Genomic DNA, 14,416 nt, shown 5'->3' with positions numbered 1-14,416 from the left:
AGCATGTTTGTCTATGCCACTAATCATGTGCCAATATATCATACCATGGTGTCATGCATATTGATATGTTGAAGGCATCCCACTGGTGTTTTAAAGAACAGTAGTGCCACTCGGTGGCTAGGGGTCAGTATGGCATACAGACTAAGATAGACAAGAAGACCTCTCTAAAGTGGTAAAGAACGTAAGACGGTGGTGTTTTTCATCCAAGCAGTATATTTTCTATCACCCCACATCCTTTGAACAATTGAACAGTGGATAAGGAATACCAGAGAGGAATTGATGTTGCTTTTGAATGATGGTGTGGCCATAGAATGCCGAATGCACCAGGGGCTGCCAGAAGAATGAACACATACATTTATGGAGAAGCAAGCTGAGACCATTCTTTGGAAACTAGAATGACAAGCCTCTGTCTCTCATACTTTGAACATGTTATCAGGACGGAAAGTCTCTAGAAAAGGGCATCACATGTTGTAAAGAGGAGACTCAGGTGAAGAGAGGACGCCCTTCAATTAGCTGGGTTGGCATAGGGGCCTGCAGCAATGAGATCAAACACGACGCTGTGTTGGTCGTGCTTCGTTCCATTTCAGACTGGCTCCCTTTGAATCTCAACGGAGTCCACGGCACCTAATCACAGTGGTATGCACACAGACACACACACACCATATATATACATATATAATTTCAGGCCGCAAATACATGCACAGGCATATGAGATGGCTTTAAAGTTATAGAAAAATGCAGTTATCTTTCAATTCAACTTTCAGTTCATATTCCATTAACTTTTTGAAGCTTGCATGCGTGTGTGTGTGTGTGTGTGTGTGTGTGTGTGTGTGTGTGTGTGAGAGAGAGAGCTAAACCAAAACCTTGTCATTTAGTCAGTTCTAACTTGTAGCATTTCACATAGAATTTCTGAGGTTGTGAATCCTTATGGGAGTAGACAGCTTCTTCACTGTCTCAGGTGGCTGCTAAGTGAACTTCTGACTGGCAGGTAGCAGCCGAATGATTAACCCACAGTGCCACCTGGGCTCCTTATTTTCATATAAAGAACAAGATAAATTCAGAGTGACAGCTATCCTTTTTGTTTCTGGTTTTCTCCATAATATATTATATTACACATATACATAATATACATACATACATATATGTATTTTGGTATATTATACAACACTAATTTATAGACTGGGGTCAGATAATACACTTCTATCTCATTGTTTAGGCCAAAAAGTCAATTCCAGCTCATAGCAACCAGACAGGACAGAGTAGAACTGTCCCCTTTGGTTTCCTAAGACTGAACATTGAGGCATGCGTATAAATTTTTTCCAGACCTAAAGGTTAATGAAGGCTCATATTTTCACGAATTGCACCGCTCTTTACGGAACCAGTCAGCCAGGTCTCTTTCATGATTTGGACTTTTGTTCCACCTTTATCTCTCACTCTCTCCAGACCCTCTGTTATGATCCTGTGCAGACCAGTTTTCAGTGGTAGCAGGCCATCTAATTCTTGTTTTTAACATTGCAGAGACTAATGTTCATGTTGTCCATTAGTCCACTAGACTGATTGTTTCCATACATCTATGATTGCCTTCATTCACCCTTTCCTCTGGACAGGAGAAGCCAATAGTACCCAGCCCGTGTGTCCCTCTTTGAATCTACTTGCAGATCACCGTTCTTGTAAGGTTGTGTATATAACAGTATTCACTCCTATGCCTGTCACTCTTCCACTCTTCCCAGTGACCCTTGTCTCCATCACTTTTGGAAACTTGGTCTGATTGTTTTGCATTTCCCTTCATCCAGGTGAACATGTGTCTACTCTCTATCCAGTGATTTTCCAATCTTTTCTCTTTGGATTCTCTCTCTACTTTGTCATCTAGATTCTATAATTCATTGCAATGATCATATAGTAGTCACATTATTCATTATTAAGGGGTTTATTAAAGAAGCTAACATATTACAGTGCAAGTGAGAAATGCTCAAGATATAGTTCTTCAGTCAGAACATGGTACAAAGTTTTTTTTGAGGACTGCTAATAAATGCCCAAAGGGCATGCCACTCCACTGTGAGCTGCACCCCAAAGGCATTCGGCTCAAGTTCTGGGGGTCAGTGCATGCATCTCCCCTAATTAAGTGGCCAGAAGCGCCCACTTGAGTAAGCTACAACCTGAAGGCACTCACTCTACCTCCTTGAGTCAGCAAGTCCAGCCCCATCACACAAGCCAGTCTCTTGCCCCAGAGCACGGGGAGCTGGGAAAACAAACACTCTGATCTATGTTCTCGCTCCTCGTTCTGCTGCTGCTCCTGATATCACAACTGTCTTATGGATCCCGGAAGTACACTCCACAGGGATTAGGGGATCCAGAGGACACACTCTACTCCTGGATTTTGTGGGTAGTGAAATCTGATCCCCCTTCTTCTCAGCAGAATGGCAATCCTATGAACCTGTTAACATTTACTCACAGGCAAATCCTCTATCTTTCAGCAACTCGTTACCCAGACCCATGCAGAAACAGGTTATTTGGTGGGAGTTACAGAGACTTGCACTAGAGAGAAGCATTAACTATTTCACTACCCCTGCACCTCCCCATTCCTGGAAACCATTAAAAATACTTATTTTAGTGTGAAAAACCTTTTCATGACTGTTAAAACTAACAGTATTATGCAACATTTTCTATTGTAATTGATTAATTTCATTTAGCATCATGTCATACAGTTTCATTGATGTTATGAGGTATTTCAATGAGTGATCATTGGTGTTTAACATTGTGTAATATTCTGTTGTTCCACGAATGTCTTCAAACCCCCTCATATAATGATAATGTTTCCTCAAATCTTTCAATGTTAGGAATTTTATATACCTATCTATAGCTATATCTTTGTCTATGTATCTATGTCATCTATATCTACAGCTATATTTATATATTTTCTATCTATATCTTTTTATGTGCCAATCAATAACTGTGTTAGTCTGGATAGAGATACAAATACAAATTAGAGAAACAAACCCACAGAAATTAATATGTATGAGAGAGTTTTTTATAAAGGGTAAGTACACGTCAAGAAAACATCCCAACCCAGCCTACAAGCCTACAAGTTCAACATTAGCCCATAAGTCCAACACCAATCCAAAAAGTCCTCTCCATCGCACAAAACACACGCAGTGATGCCAACCGCAGGAGGAATGATGAATCAGTGAATGTGTAAGCATCTCAGCACTGGCACGGGTCTCCACATGGCTGTTCCAGCACCCAGGGCTGCATCAGGGTAGGTCCATATGGCTTCTCCTTGGGGATATCTTACAGGAAGTGAGCCTTGCCAGCTGGAGCAGGGAACTGGCTAAGGCAGCTGCACCCTCGAAAGGCGAGGTTCACCAAATCATTTATCTCTCTGCCCTTCAGCTAACCCCACATGTGTTTATTGGCCATTAACTATCTCAATGTCCATCATTGGAAAATCTGCAATACACATAGGAAGATCTGAAAATACATGATCATATGTATATTATATCTACACACATAAATACATATATGTAAATACTGGGGTGAGTGGTTGTTATAAATGGGCCTATTAATATCATGTGATTGGCATTGAGAAGGATATTATGCTTGATAAAAAAGAGGAGTATTGAAACAAAGGAAGACCCTAGACAAGATGGATTGACACATTGGCTGCAACCATGGGCTTAGACAAAATGACAATTGTGAGGATGGTACAAGAGCAGATAGAGTTTGTCCTGTTGTACACAGGGTGTCTATGCGTGGGAATCAACTGATGGCATCTATGGCCAACCATGACAATTGACATAGTGAAAGAAACACAGGTCAATCTTTTTCTAGTCATGTCTACTTCCAGTCAAGATCAACTTGACATCATCAATGATATGCCTTGTTTTACAGCTTCTCTTGAATCCAACTTTAATTTCTGGTAGCCCTCTGTGGATGGATTTTGGCAATGATTTTGGAGTATATTAAGTAAAATTTTACTTGCAAAAATTTTACTTTCATGTGTTATTAATAATTAGTTCAATAAATTCTAAATTCTTTTGAGCCATTTTTCTTTGGAATGACCACAAATATGGCTCTCTTCCAGTCAGTTGGCCAGGTAGTTTTTTCCAAAAATTTTAGTATAGATTGTGAACACTTACAGTTTGCATTGTTTTGTTGAAATTCTTCCTGTGGCACTTTGTCAATTTCTGTAGCCTAAAATTTCTGTCAATGCCTGCAGATATCTGGAACTTCTTCCTTTAATATTAACAGTTCTAAATTATGGGTGATCTCCTTAGTTGACTTGGTGTTTAATTTTCCTTTAAATACTTCAATAATATTTTTTCACTTTACTGTTATCCCATGGTTTCAGATACTAAATGACATAAACAATATATCATCTTTATTTAGCTGCTATTAATAATTTCTATTTCATATGTACTTTTGAAACAGTTTTATTATGAGGCATCCAGACATGTTTTTATTTGGATTTATTCTATTTTGGATTTCTTGGAACTTATTAAATCTTGAAATAAATGTTTTCCAAAAAAGGTGGGATGCTTTGAGAATTATTTCTTCAAATTCTTTTCCACTTTGATTTCTTTCTTATGCTCTTCTTAGTCTCCAGTTACAAAAATGCCATCCCCGTTGACTTATTCTCAGATGTCATTTTTCCATGTATGTTTAGATTTGAATATTTTCTGTTGATTTAGCTTCAAGTCCATTGACTTTCTGTGCTTCCCCCACACCCCACTTCTCTTTTTAGTTTCTGTCATGTGAGTTATTTAAGTATTACTGTTTTCAATTGTAGATTTTTCTTTTTTTAAAGAAAAGTTTTTAGTTTACAAATTTGTATTTCTATCTTTTACTCCTTTCAAAGATGTGTTTTATTGTTTTGTATACTTATATTAATTTTTCAAAAGTCTGTGAGAGTTTCAGTGTCTGGATTGTCAAGATATTCACATCTGTTTATTTTAACTTGAGATTTAGTCATAATTTCTTGGCTCTTTCTTAGTTGAGTGATTTTAATTATATAGTCTATCCTCTGTACCTGCAAGTACTATATCCACGATTCAGTCAACAGCGTATCAAATATTTTAAAAGAAAAAAATAGCAATTAAGTCATCACATCATTCCCTCAATGGCTGAGGAAACAGAATACATTGTTAGTTAAGTAATCTGGAGATAATTTCAAGTCTACTTCAGTGTGCATTTAGGTTAAGTGCAATTATCCCATTTTTTCATGGAAGTTAAGTACCCATGGATTTTGGTATATCCATAGATGTACTGGAAGCGTGGATGCCAATGAACATCTGGGTTTCTGAATATTATTTTGCATTTAGAGTTTTGTTCTTTATTCTTGGAAAATATTGATATTTTCACTTAGGCAGGCATTCAGCCAAGGAAGGTTAGACCATATGTTCTGCCTTGTCTTCTGTGGGCTGTGGTATATATTTCAATTCAGTTTTTAAAGGATATGTTTGCTTGCTTTGTTCCGGTCAATAAAAACAAAATTTGGGAGGTATTCTGAGACTTGTGTATTACTAAACTCGATTCAAGTTTTTGAGTGTTTTGTATGTTGGTTTTGGTTTGCTACAAAAGATGACTTATTGAAATAGTCTGAGATTTATTTGGTTCATACAAAAAATTAGAAAGTCCTCTTTTTCGAACCTCTGGAGTAAACTTTACATTTGCTGACCTGTTCTATTATTAATTTTTTATCTGGTTAGAGATTTTTATTGTGTTGGGCACCATCACATTGTATCGCTCAGATACTGTGTTCTGCTCTTGCAACAAACCCTCCAGTAGGAAAAATGATCCTCATAGGAAATATATCCACAGGTGGCTTTGCTTCTCCACATGCTGATTTGCCTGCTTTCTTCATGCTTTAGATTTTTAGGTAACTTTTAAAAAATATTTTTCTCAGAGTTTGATGTATTCAACCAAAGAAAGGATTGTAGTATTGTAAGATTACACTAATTTAGGAAAATTGGAACTTTGATATATAAACATAAAAAAGTTAATTCCTTACACAAATTTTTTTCATTAACATAGAGACTATATCATGGGATTTTGCAAGTTTCACCTTCTAAAATAGGATGGTATTATTTTTAAAAAATGTATTAAACCTTTTTACCCAGAGTTTTTTGGTGTATTTGCATATAATAATAAAATATATCCTACACCGTTTAAACTTTTTTTCAGTATGTGCTTTTAATTTATATTCTAAAACAGAAAGATGTGTTCATTATTATTTTAAATCTTATTTTTACTTTGTATTTAGGAATGTAGATACAATATAAACCTTAGAATCAGGAAGTAAGCATTAAGTGGGAGCAGTTCATAGAATAATTTCCATGGTTCCACTTGGAAAATGAAAGGTATCGTTCATCATCTCAACAAGGGAAGAGAGAGTTGAAGGAAAGAGATGCTAAAATTTTTTATATTTATTTTCTTCTTATAGCATGGTAGTTAATAATATTGACTCTAGGTTTGATTTCTGACTTTAGAATTTACTGTCTTTTTGCTAATGGACACGTTATCTACCACTCAATACCTTTTTCTCTCATCTTTACAATGAGATAACAGTACTATTTACTTAACAAAAGTATTTGGTAATTAAGTTATTTAATATTTCTTAAATATTTATATCTGTATCTTAAAATAGTATGTATTATATGAGTTTGTTTACAAACACGATATTTCTTATGTGCTTTTTCTGAAATTTGATAGAAACAGAAGTTATGGGCAACAAAATTTTAAATTTGACTGTATAACAAACTCTTGAATCATCAGATCATTATTTTAATGAACTTTTATACCTGAAAGCAAAAATAAAATGTCCTTCTGAAAAGGGACTTCCTCTCCTATTCTGGGAGAGTAACAGAAGGTGGACAAAACAGAAAGCTAAGGAAATTTTGCCTCTGCTTATAGTTATTTAATTTTGTTTGCTTTATGCATTTGAAAACACATGCATTTGGGAATATGATAGTAGCTTTTTCTTTAATTATTGACAAAGTACCTTTGGAATTCCTTTTGTTTTTCACGTTTTGTGTAATACACCAACATACCACGCTTACCTGTTGCTTAATGTTATGAAAAATATACAAGTTCCAGGGCATTAATTGTGGCTATAAGCATGGATAGACATTTGATGGACTTGATTAAAATACACACTCCAAGTCTAAATGAATTAGATAAGTGGAAGCAGAATACAGTTTAGTTTTAAAATCCTGGAGATGCAATGTACCAATGTAACTTTAGGTTCAACAACAATACATATTAAATTCATGACCATGTTAACTTGTTGTAATATAGAACAATTTATATGTTGTTTTTAAAGGAAATAGTTTTGTTTTCATGTCGCAATAGTTAAATATATCTACATGGTATTCTTCAGTAGTAGCTTTATAAACCATGGATATCGTGGGTGTTGAAAATAGCTAACTGATAGATTGTGGTTAAGATTGACAAGTTTAAGTCTACTCATTGGTTTCTTAAAAGAAAGATCTGGGGATGTATATCCAAAAATTCATATTGAAAATATTATTGTTCACAGTTCTACTCTAAAACATGTGAAATCACTGTGAATTAGAATACATTCCATGACCACAGTTTGGATAAAATACACGCATATTTTATGTTAAGCATTATCTATATCTGTATAGCTATTCCTACACATTTTAAGATGTGATTCATTTTATATATATATATATATATATATATATATATATATATATATATAAATTATGTAGGTTAGGTGATTAATAATTTTTACCAAGTTGTGGTGCCAACCCATAAAAGTATTATTTAGATTTATTCACCACAACCAAAACCAGTGATGAAGACACTGAATAATTCTACCAATGACTTGAATCAGAAATTGATCAAGCATGCACTAAAGATGAAGTGACAATTATTGGCAATTGGAATCCAAATGCTGAAAAGAAACAGGAAGGAACAGTGGTTGGAAAGTATGGATTTGGGGATAGAAACAAAACTGGAGATGACATGATAGAATTTTGCAAGACTAATGACTTGTTCATTGCAAATATCTTTTTCAACAAGGCAAAAGTTAACTATACACATGGACGTCTCCAGGTGTAATACACTGAAATCAAGGCGATATCTGTGGGATGAAAGTGAGCCCTGGTGGTGTAGTGGTTACGCGTTGGGCTGCAATCCACATGGTTGGCAGTTTGAAACCACCAGCATTTATGCTGGGAAAGACTGGCCATTCTACATCTGTAAATACTTATCTTAGAAACCCAGAGAGGTCACTGTGAATCAGAAATGACTCAATGGCAGTGAGTTATATGGTGGGAAAATGCAATGAAAAAGCACAATTCAGAGCTAAAATCAGCCCAGGCACTGATTGTGGAACAAACCATCAATTGTTCTTATGTAAGTGCAGGTTGAAGGTGAAGAAAACAAAAACAAATCCAAGAGAACCAACATATGACCCTATGTCTATCCCACCTGAATTTTGAGAGGTCTCAAGAATAAATTTGATGCATTGAACAATATGTAAGAAGACCCGTTGAGCTCTTGGAGGACATCAAGAACATCTTTCATGAAGAGAGCAAAAGACATTAAAAAGAAAGGAAAGCAAGAAAGATCAAAGTGGGTGTCAGAAGAGACTCTGAAACTTGTTATTAGTCAGAGAGTATCTAAGGGAAGAAATGATGAAGTCAACGAGCTGAACAGAAAATTTCAAAATGTGGCAAGAAAAGATAAAGTCAAATATTATAATGACATTTGCATTATTAGAGTTAGAAAATCCAAGCAGAAGAACATGCTTAGCATATGTTAAAATGAAAGAACTCAAGAGAACATTTACATCTCATGTTGCAACATTGAAAGATTCTGTGGGCAATATATAGAATGATGCAGGAAGCATCAAGCGAAGATAGAAAGAATAAACAGTGTCACTCTACCAAAAAGAGCTAGTTGATTTCCCACCATTTCAGGAAGTCTCAGAAGAGTAAGAACTAGTGTTGCTGAAGGAAGAAATTCAAGCAGCTTTGAAAGCATTAGCCAAAAACAAGACTCTAGGAATTGATAACACACCAATAGAAATATTTCAATTTGATGAAATACCAAAGCACTTAAAGTATTTACCTGTGCCAAGAAATTTAAAGACAGCTACTTGGCTAAGTGATTGGGAGGGATCCATATTTTTATACATTCCAAAGAAAGGTGACTCAACAGAATGCTCAAACTATAGAACCAGATCACTAGTCAAATAAAAGGGAATTTTTCTGAAGATCATCCAACAATGTTTGCCGCAGCCCATCAACATGGAGGGGCTGGAGGTCCATGGGAGATTCAGAAGAGGGCTTTCAACAAGGGATATCATTGCTGATGTTAGATGGATCTTGACGGAAAATACAGGAATACCAGAACGATGTTAGCTTGTGCTTTAATGATTGTGAATCACCACAAAGTATGGATCACACTAAGAAGATTCGGAATTCCAGTGTGCTTCATTGTGCTCATGGGAAAGTTGCCCAGGGCAGTTGTACTGGTAGAATAAGAGAATACTGCACCGTTCAAAATCAGAAAAGGAATGTGTCAGAGTTTTATTCCCTTACTAACTATTCTCATTAAGTCAGTATGCTGAGCAAATCATCCAGAAGCTGGATTATTTGAAGAAGAATGCAAGATCTGGATTTGAGGAAGACTTATAATTCACCTGCAATATGAAGATGACACAGTCATGCATGCTGAAAGTGAGGAGGATTTGAAACACTTGCTGACGAAAGTCAAGGGTTGGAGCCTTCAGTATTTATAATGACTTAATGTAAACCAAAAAATCACACTCACTGCCATCAAGGCAATGTTGACTCATGGTGATTCCCTATGGGTTTCTGAGACTGTAATTGTTCACAGTAGAAATATCCGTTCTTTCTTTGAAGGAGCTGCTGGCTGTTTTGAACTCCCGTCCCTGCAGTTCGTAGTCCAACACATAACCATTACTATGTCTCAAAGACTAACATCTTCACAACTATACCAGTACATAACATTATGATAAACAGAGAACATTTTCTAGTATTTTATATTGCTTAGCTCCACAATGAAGGCTCATAGAAGCAACAGCCAAGAGATCAAAAAAATAAAAAAAAGGTGCATTAAAATCTGCTGCACAGAACTCTTTGGAATGTTGAAGAACAAGGGGTGCACCTGACCCAAACCTTGGTATTTTCAAGTGCCTCATGTGCATGTGAAAGTTGGACATTGCAAAAGGCCAAAGAAGGAGCAATACATGTCTACTAATATGTACCTCTCTTCTTAAAGTATTAATTTTTTCAGAGTAAGATTTCCATTACTTTAATTAGGTATACAGTTCTTATTGAAGTCCTCACTGTCTGGTAGATGCCAACACAGAGCAACCAGAGGGCAGAGTACAGCTGCCCCCTTGGGTTTACAAGGCTGTAATCTTTCCAGAAGCAGGTCTTTCTATTTCTCTCTCACAGCGTGGCTGTTGGGTTAAAATCTGATCTTTAGTTAGCTTAACCATTATGCCTAAGTACCCACTACTTCTTAACTATTATATTCTCTCTTCTTTGGATAATTTCAATAGCTTTGTAATTGATCTTTGCTCTATCCTTCCATCCTTTAGCCTTTTCTTTAAGGTGCAAAACTACAAACATTCCTGACAAATAATACCCGACTGAGGGAATGGATGAGTTAATGAATGAATGAAGAATGTAATCTTTTTGTTGTGAAACTTTCATTGACTTTTGACTTATTTATTATAAAAGCCAATGTCCCCGCTATCCCCTCTCCCCCCAAGGTCAGCAGGGTTGTCTATCTGCAAGCCCCTTCTGTCATGTCTCTCTGGCCTCCTCAGGGGCTGCTCTCCCTCTTGTTTCCTCTGTGCTTCCTGGAATGTATCAAGTGTGCTCCTACCTGGAGGCTTGGGAATCTGCTGGTCCTTCTGCCAGGAAAGCTCAGCTCAATTACTTGTATTTCACACAGCCTCACTTCTTTCAGGTGTCTCAACGTCCCTTTCTCAGTGAAATCTTCCCTCGTCACACTTCATGGGTGTAGCACTTCACTCTCTGACACATCTCTCTCCTTTGCTTTCTACTCCTTTCAGCACTTTTAGCCTTCTGCCTTATTGCATTTGTCTTTTCTCTTGGGATAAGCTCCAAGAGGAATCCCTTCATGGTGCCCCTGGGTGAGCACATGACTACAAACTAAACGTTTGGTGATTCAGATCCATCCGGAGGTGCTTAAGAGCATTGTACCAGGGATCAGCTTTTCAACATTTAGAATATAGAAACCCCGTGGAAACCACTGTTCTATTCTGACACATACAAAATCATCATGAACCACAGCTAATCCAATGACAACAGGTTTTTAGTTTAATTTCAAAAGGTCAGCTACGATGTTTTCTCATTACTATAATTGTAATGTCTAGAAGAGCATCCGACGCATACTTTCAATAAATGAATAAATACACTTTCTACCCTCCGTTTATGCAAGGCTGACCTATCGTTTATAACAACGAAGACGGGAAAGCAGCAGCTAATGTTTGTCGTACTTTCTCCGATGCTTATTTTCATTAGTTCTTTTTGCAGTGTAGCAGCTATCACTGTAGTTTACATCTAGAAAAAACAACCTTGTCTAACATTGGCAGTTGAATAATAAAGAGATAAATGTGTACTTTCTTTGGAGTGCTTTTATTTATTTTTGTATATAGTAGTTTTTTCCCTGTGCCCCCTTTGCATTTTTCTTTTCTTCTTCTTCTTTTATTTTTTTAAAATAAACTTACCTCAGCGGACTCATGCTGTACTTGTCCTTTTGTGCTTGGCTTATTTCACTTAGCATGAATTCCTCCAGTTCTCCCCATGCGGTGATATGCTTCATGCGTTCATCACTGCTCTTTAACGATGTGTAGTACTCCATTGTATGTATGCACCACAGTTTTTTTATCCATTCGTCTGTTGATGGAAATTTGGGTTGTTTCCAACTCCTTGCAATTGTGAACTGTGCCTCAATGAACATTGGAGCACAGATGTCTGGCTGTGGTTTATTTCTTGCCTCTTCTGGGTATATACCCAGTAGGGGAATTACTGGATCATATGGTAGCTCAATTTCCCTTTGTGTTAGATATTGCCAAATCGATTTCCATAGTGGCTGCACATACCTTCAAGTGCACCAACAGTGGATGAGAGTTCCTATCTCACCACAGCCCCTCCAACACTTGTTGCTTTCTGATTTTTTGAATTGGGCTATCTTTGAGGGGCTTAGGTGGTATCTCGTAGTTGTTTTGATTTGCATTTCTCTTATGGCTCATGATCGGGAACATTTTCTCATATGTTTATTGGCCATTCGGATTTCACACTCTGTGAAACTTCTGTTCAGGTCCTTTGCCCAACTCTTCAGTGAGCAATTAGTTTTTCTCTTATTGAAAGCTTGCAAGTATTGCAGATTTTAGTAATAAGCCCTTTGTCTGATGTGTCATTGCTAAAGATGTTTTCCCACTCAGTGGGCTCTACTACCTCTCTTGGTGAATTCTTTCAATGTACACAGGTGTCTTATCTTCAGTATATCCCACTTGTCTATTGGTGACTCCTCTGTATTTGTTTCCTTCCCTATTTTTGATTGCCTATGTATTCCCTGTGCCAACGCTCTCAGGTTTGCCCCAATTTCCTCATTAATGACCCTAATTGTTTGGGGTTTTATCTCAAGGTCTGTGATCCATGTTGAGTTTATTCTTGTGCATAGAGTTAGATAAGGGTCTTGCTTCATTTTTCTGCAGGTAGATATCCATTTTTTCCAGCACCATTTATTGAAGATGGAATCTGCTTCCCATTTAATATTTTTGGGCCCTTATCAAAGATCAGTTGCCTGTATGCTGATGTTTTTATTTCTGGGTCTTCAGCTCTTTTCCATTGGTCTGCATATCTGTCGTTATGCCTTTACCATGCTGTTTTGACTACTGTGGCTGCACAGTATGTGCTAAAGCCAGGTAGAGCAAGCCCTCCCACTGTGTCCTTCTTCTCGAGGAGTTCTCTGCTAATCTGGCGTTCAGGCCCCTCCATATGAAGTTGGAAATCAGTTTTTCCAAGTCTTTGAAGAAGGATGGTGGTATTCATATCAGGATAGCATTGAACTTATATAATGTGTTGGGCAGAACTGACATCTTTACTATATTGAGTCTAACAATCCACAAGCAATAGGATATTCTTCCATTTGTTGAGGTCACTCTTGATTTCTTTTAGTAGTGTTTTATTATTTCCCTCATACAAATCTTTCATTTTTTTAGTCAAGTATATCCCTAGGTATTTCAATTTGTGCTTGGCTTTTTAAAATAGTTTCTTCTTTGATCTTGTCTGATGTGTAGAGCAGTCCAATAGACGTGGAGTGTTTTATATATCTTTGGAGGGTTTTATATATTGTCAGGATTTTCTGTACCACTTGGAAAGTATTTGCAGAATTCACAGTGTATGCAAATAACATGGGACCATTTATGCTGTTCTTCAACTGGCTTCTGAAGATGCCTTGGGGGATTCCACACAGTATAAGGGAAGTGTGGGCAGGAGTTCCGTCTCTGATTGTGTGGTTAGTCTCATTCCTTCCATTGAATTACGTTTCAGGTCCCTTCGCTGATGCATTTTTAAATTACCCTAAACTTCTAAGCATTTTGGAAGTATTCTTTACCATGCAAAATAGTTGAGAAGAATCCTTAACTGTATGGAATGTTAGAACAACTGTAATGATAATGAATGGCTTGGAAAATTCTTCTGAATTCTGGGAAGACAGGAAACATAACATTTTGAATTACTTTTCTGACAATGGCAGTTACAGCTTGAGACATTTATGCAATGTTTAAGATAAAATGTCAACAGTGGTCCTGGATATGCAATCAAAAACTCACTGTACTTTTCAATAAAGCTCTAATAACAAATTGGAACAGAAGTTTAGAGCTCAGAGGATATCTTATGGAAATAGCAGAACATTTTGCTGAGTTTTAACTTGCGCATGCCACATGCTGAAAACCTCTTCGCTTCATTGCTTTTGGTCGATTATGCTGTTTCCTGGCAGAGTTGATTTATAGATTAATGCCTTTCAGATTTCTGAAATTGAATTCAAAAATTTGGAGGGGAGCAATTATAAATAAATTCTCCAATAACATTTATTGAATGGCATAATGTTGACATACTTGTTGTCTGGAAGTCTGACAGTCTGTTTCCCTTTAATTTTTCTGAAATATTATATATCGCATAAAACATATTCATGTATATTTTAGAATAATAATGTTGTATATATAAACATATGTGCAAGTATATATGTGAAGTAGTGCAAGATAATACTACTCTCAATTTAGAAATGTTCCAATGGCTTTATAACTGTGAGCAAAGAACCCTGGTGGAGTTTAAAGCTGAGTTGCTAACCAAAGCCCTGATGATTCCACTCTTCCACCGCTCCG

The 14,416-nt window shown here is 36.8% G+C and overlaps 1 protein-coding gene across 2 annotated transcripts in view; it reads left to right on the top strand.

Annotated features, from left to right (window-relative positions):
• COL11A1 (collagen type XI alpha 1 chain) overlaps window positions 1-14,416 on the top strand; it is a 251,063-nt gene that overhangs the window by 51,228 nt on the left and 185,419 nt on the right. The gene's annotated exons all lie outside the window — the stretch shown is intronic.

The sequence above is a fragment of the Tenrec ecaudatus genome, chromosome 1 (assembly GCF_050624435.1).
Source record: "Tenrec ecaudatus isolate mTenEca1 chromosome 1, mTenEca1.hap1, whole genome shotgun sequence".
Lineage (NCBI taxonomy): Eukaryota > Metazoa > Chordata > Mammalia > Afrosoricida > Tenrecidae > Tenrec > Tenrec ecaudatus.
The sequence above is the reverse complement of the archived record's forward strand: the minus strand, read 5'-3'. Positions and strand labels throughout refer to the sequence as shown.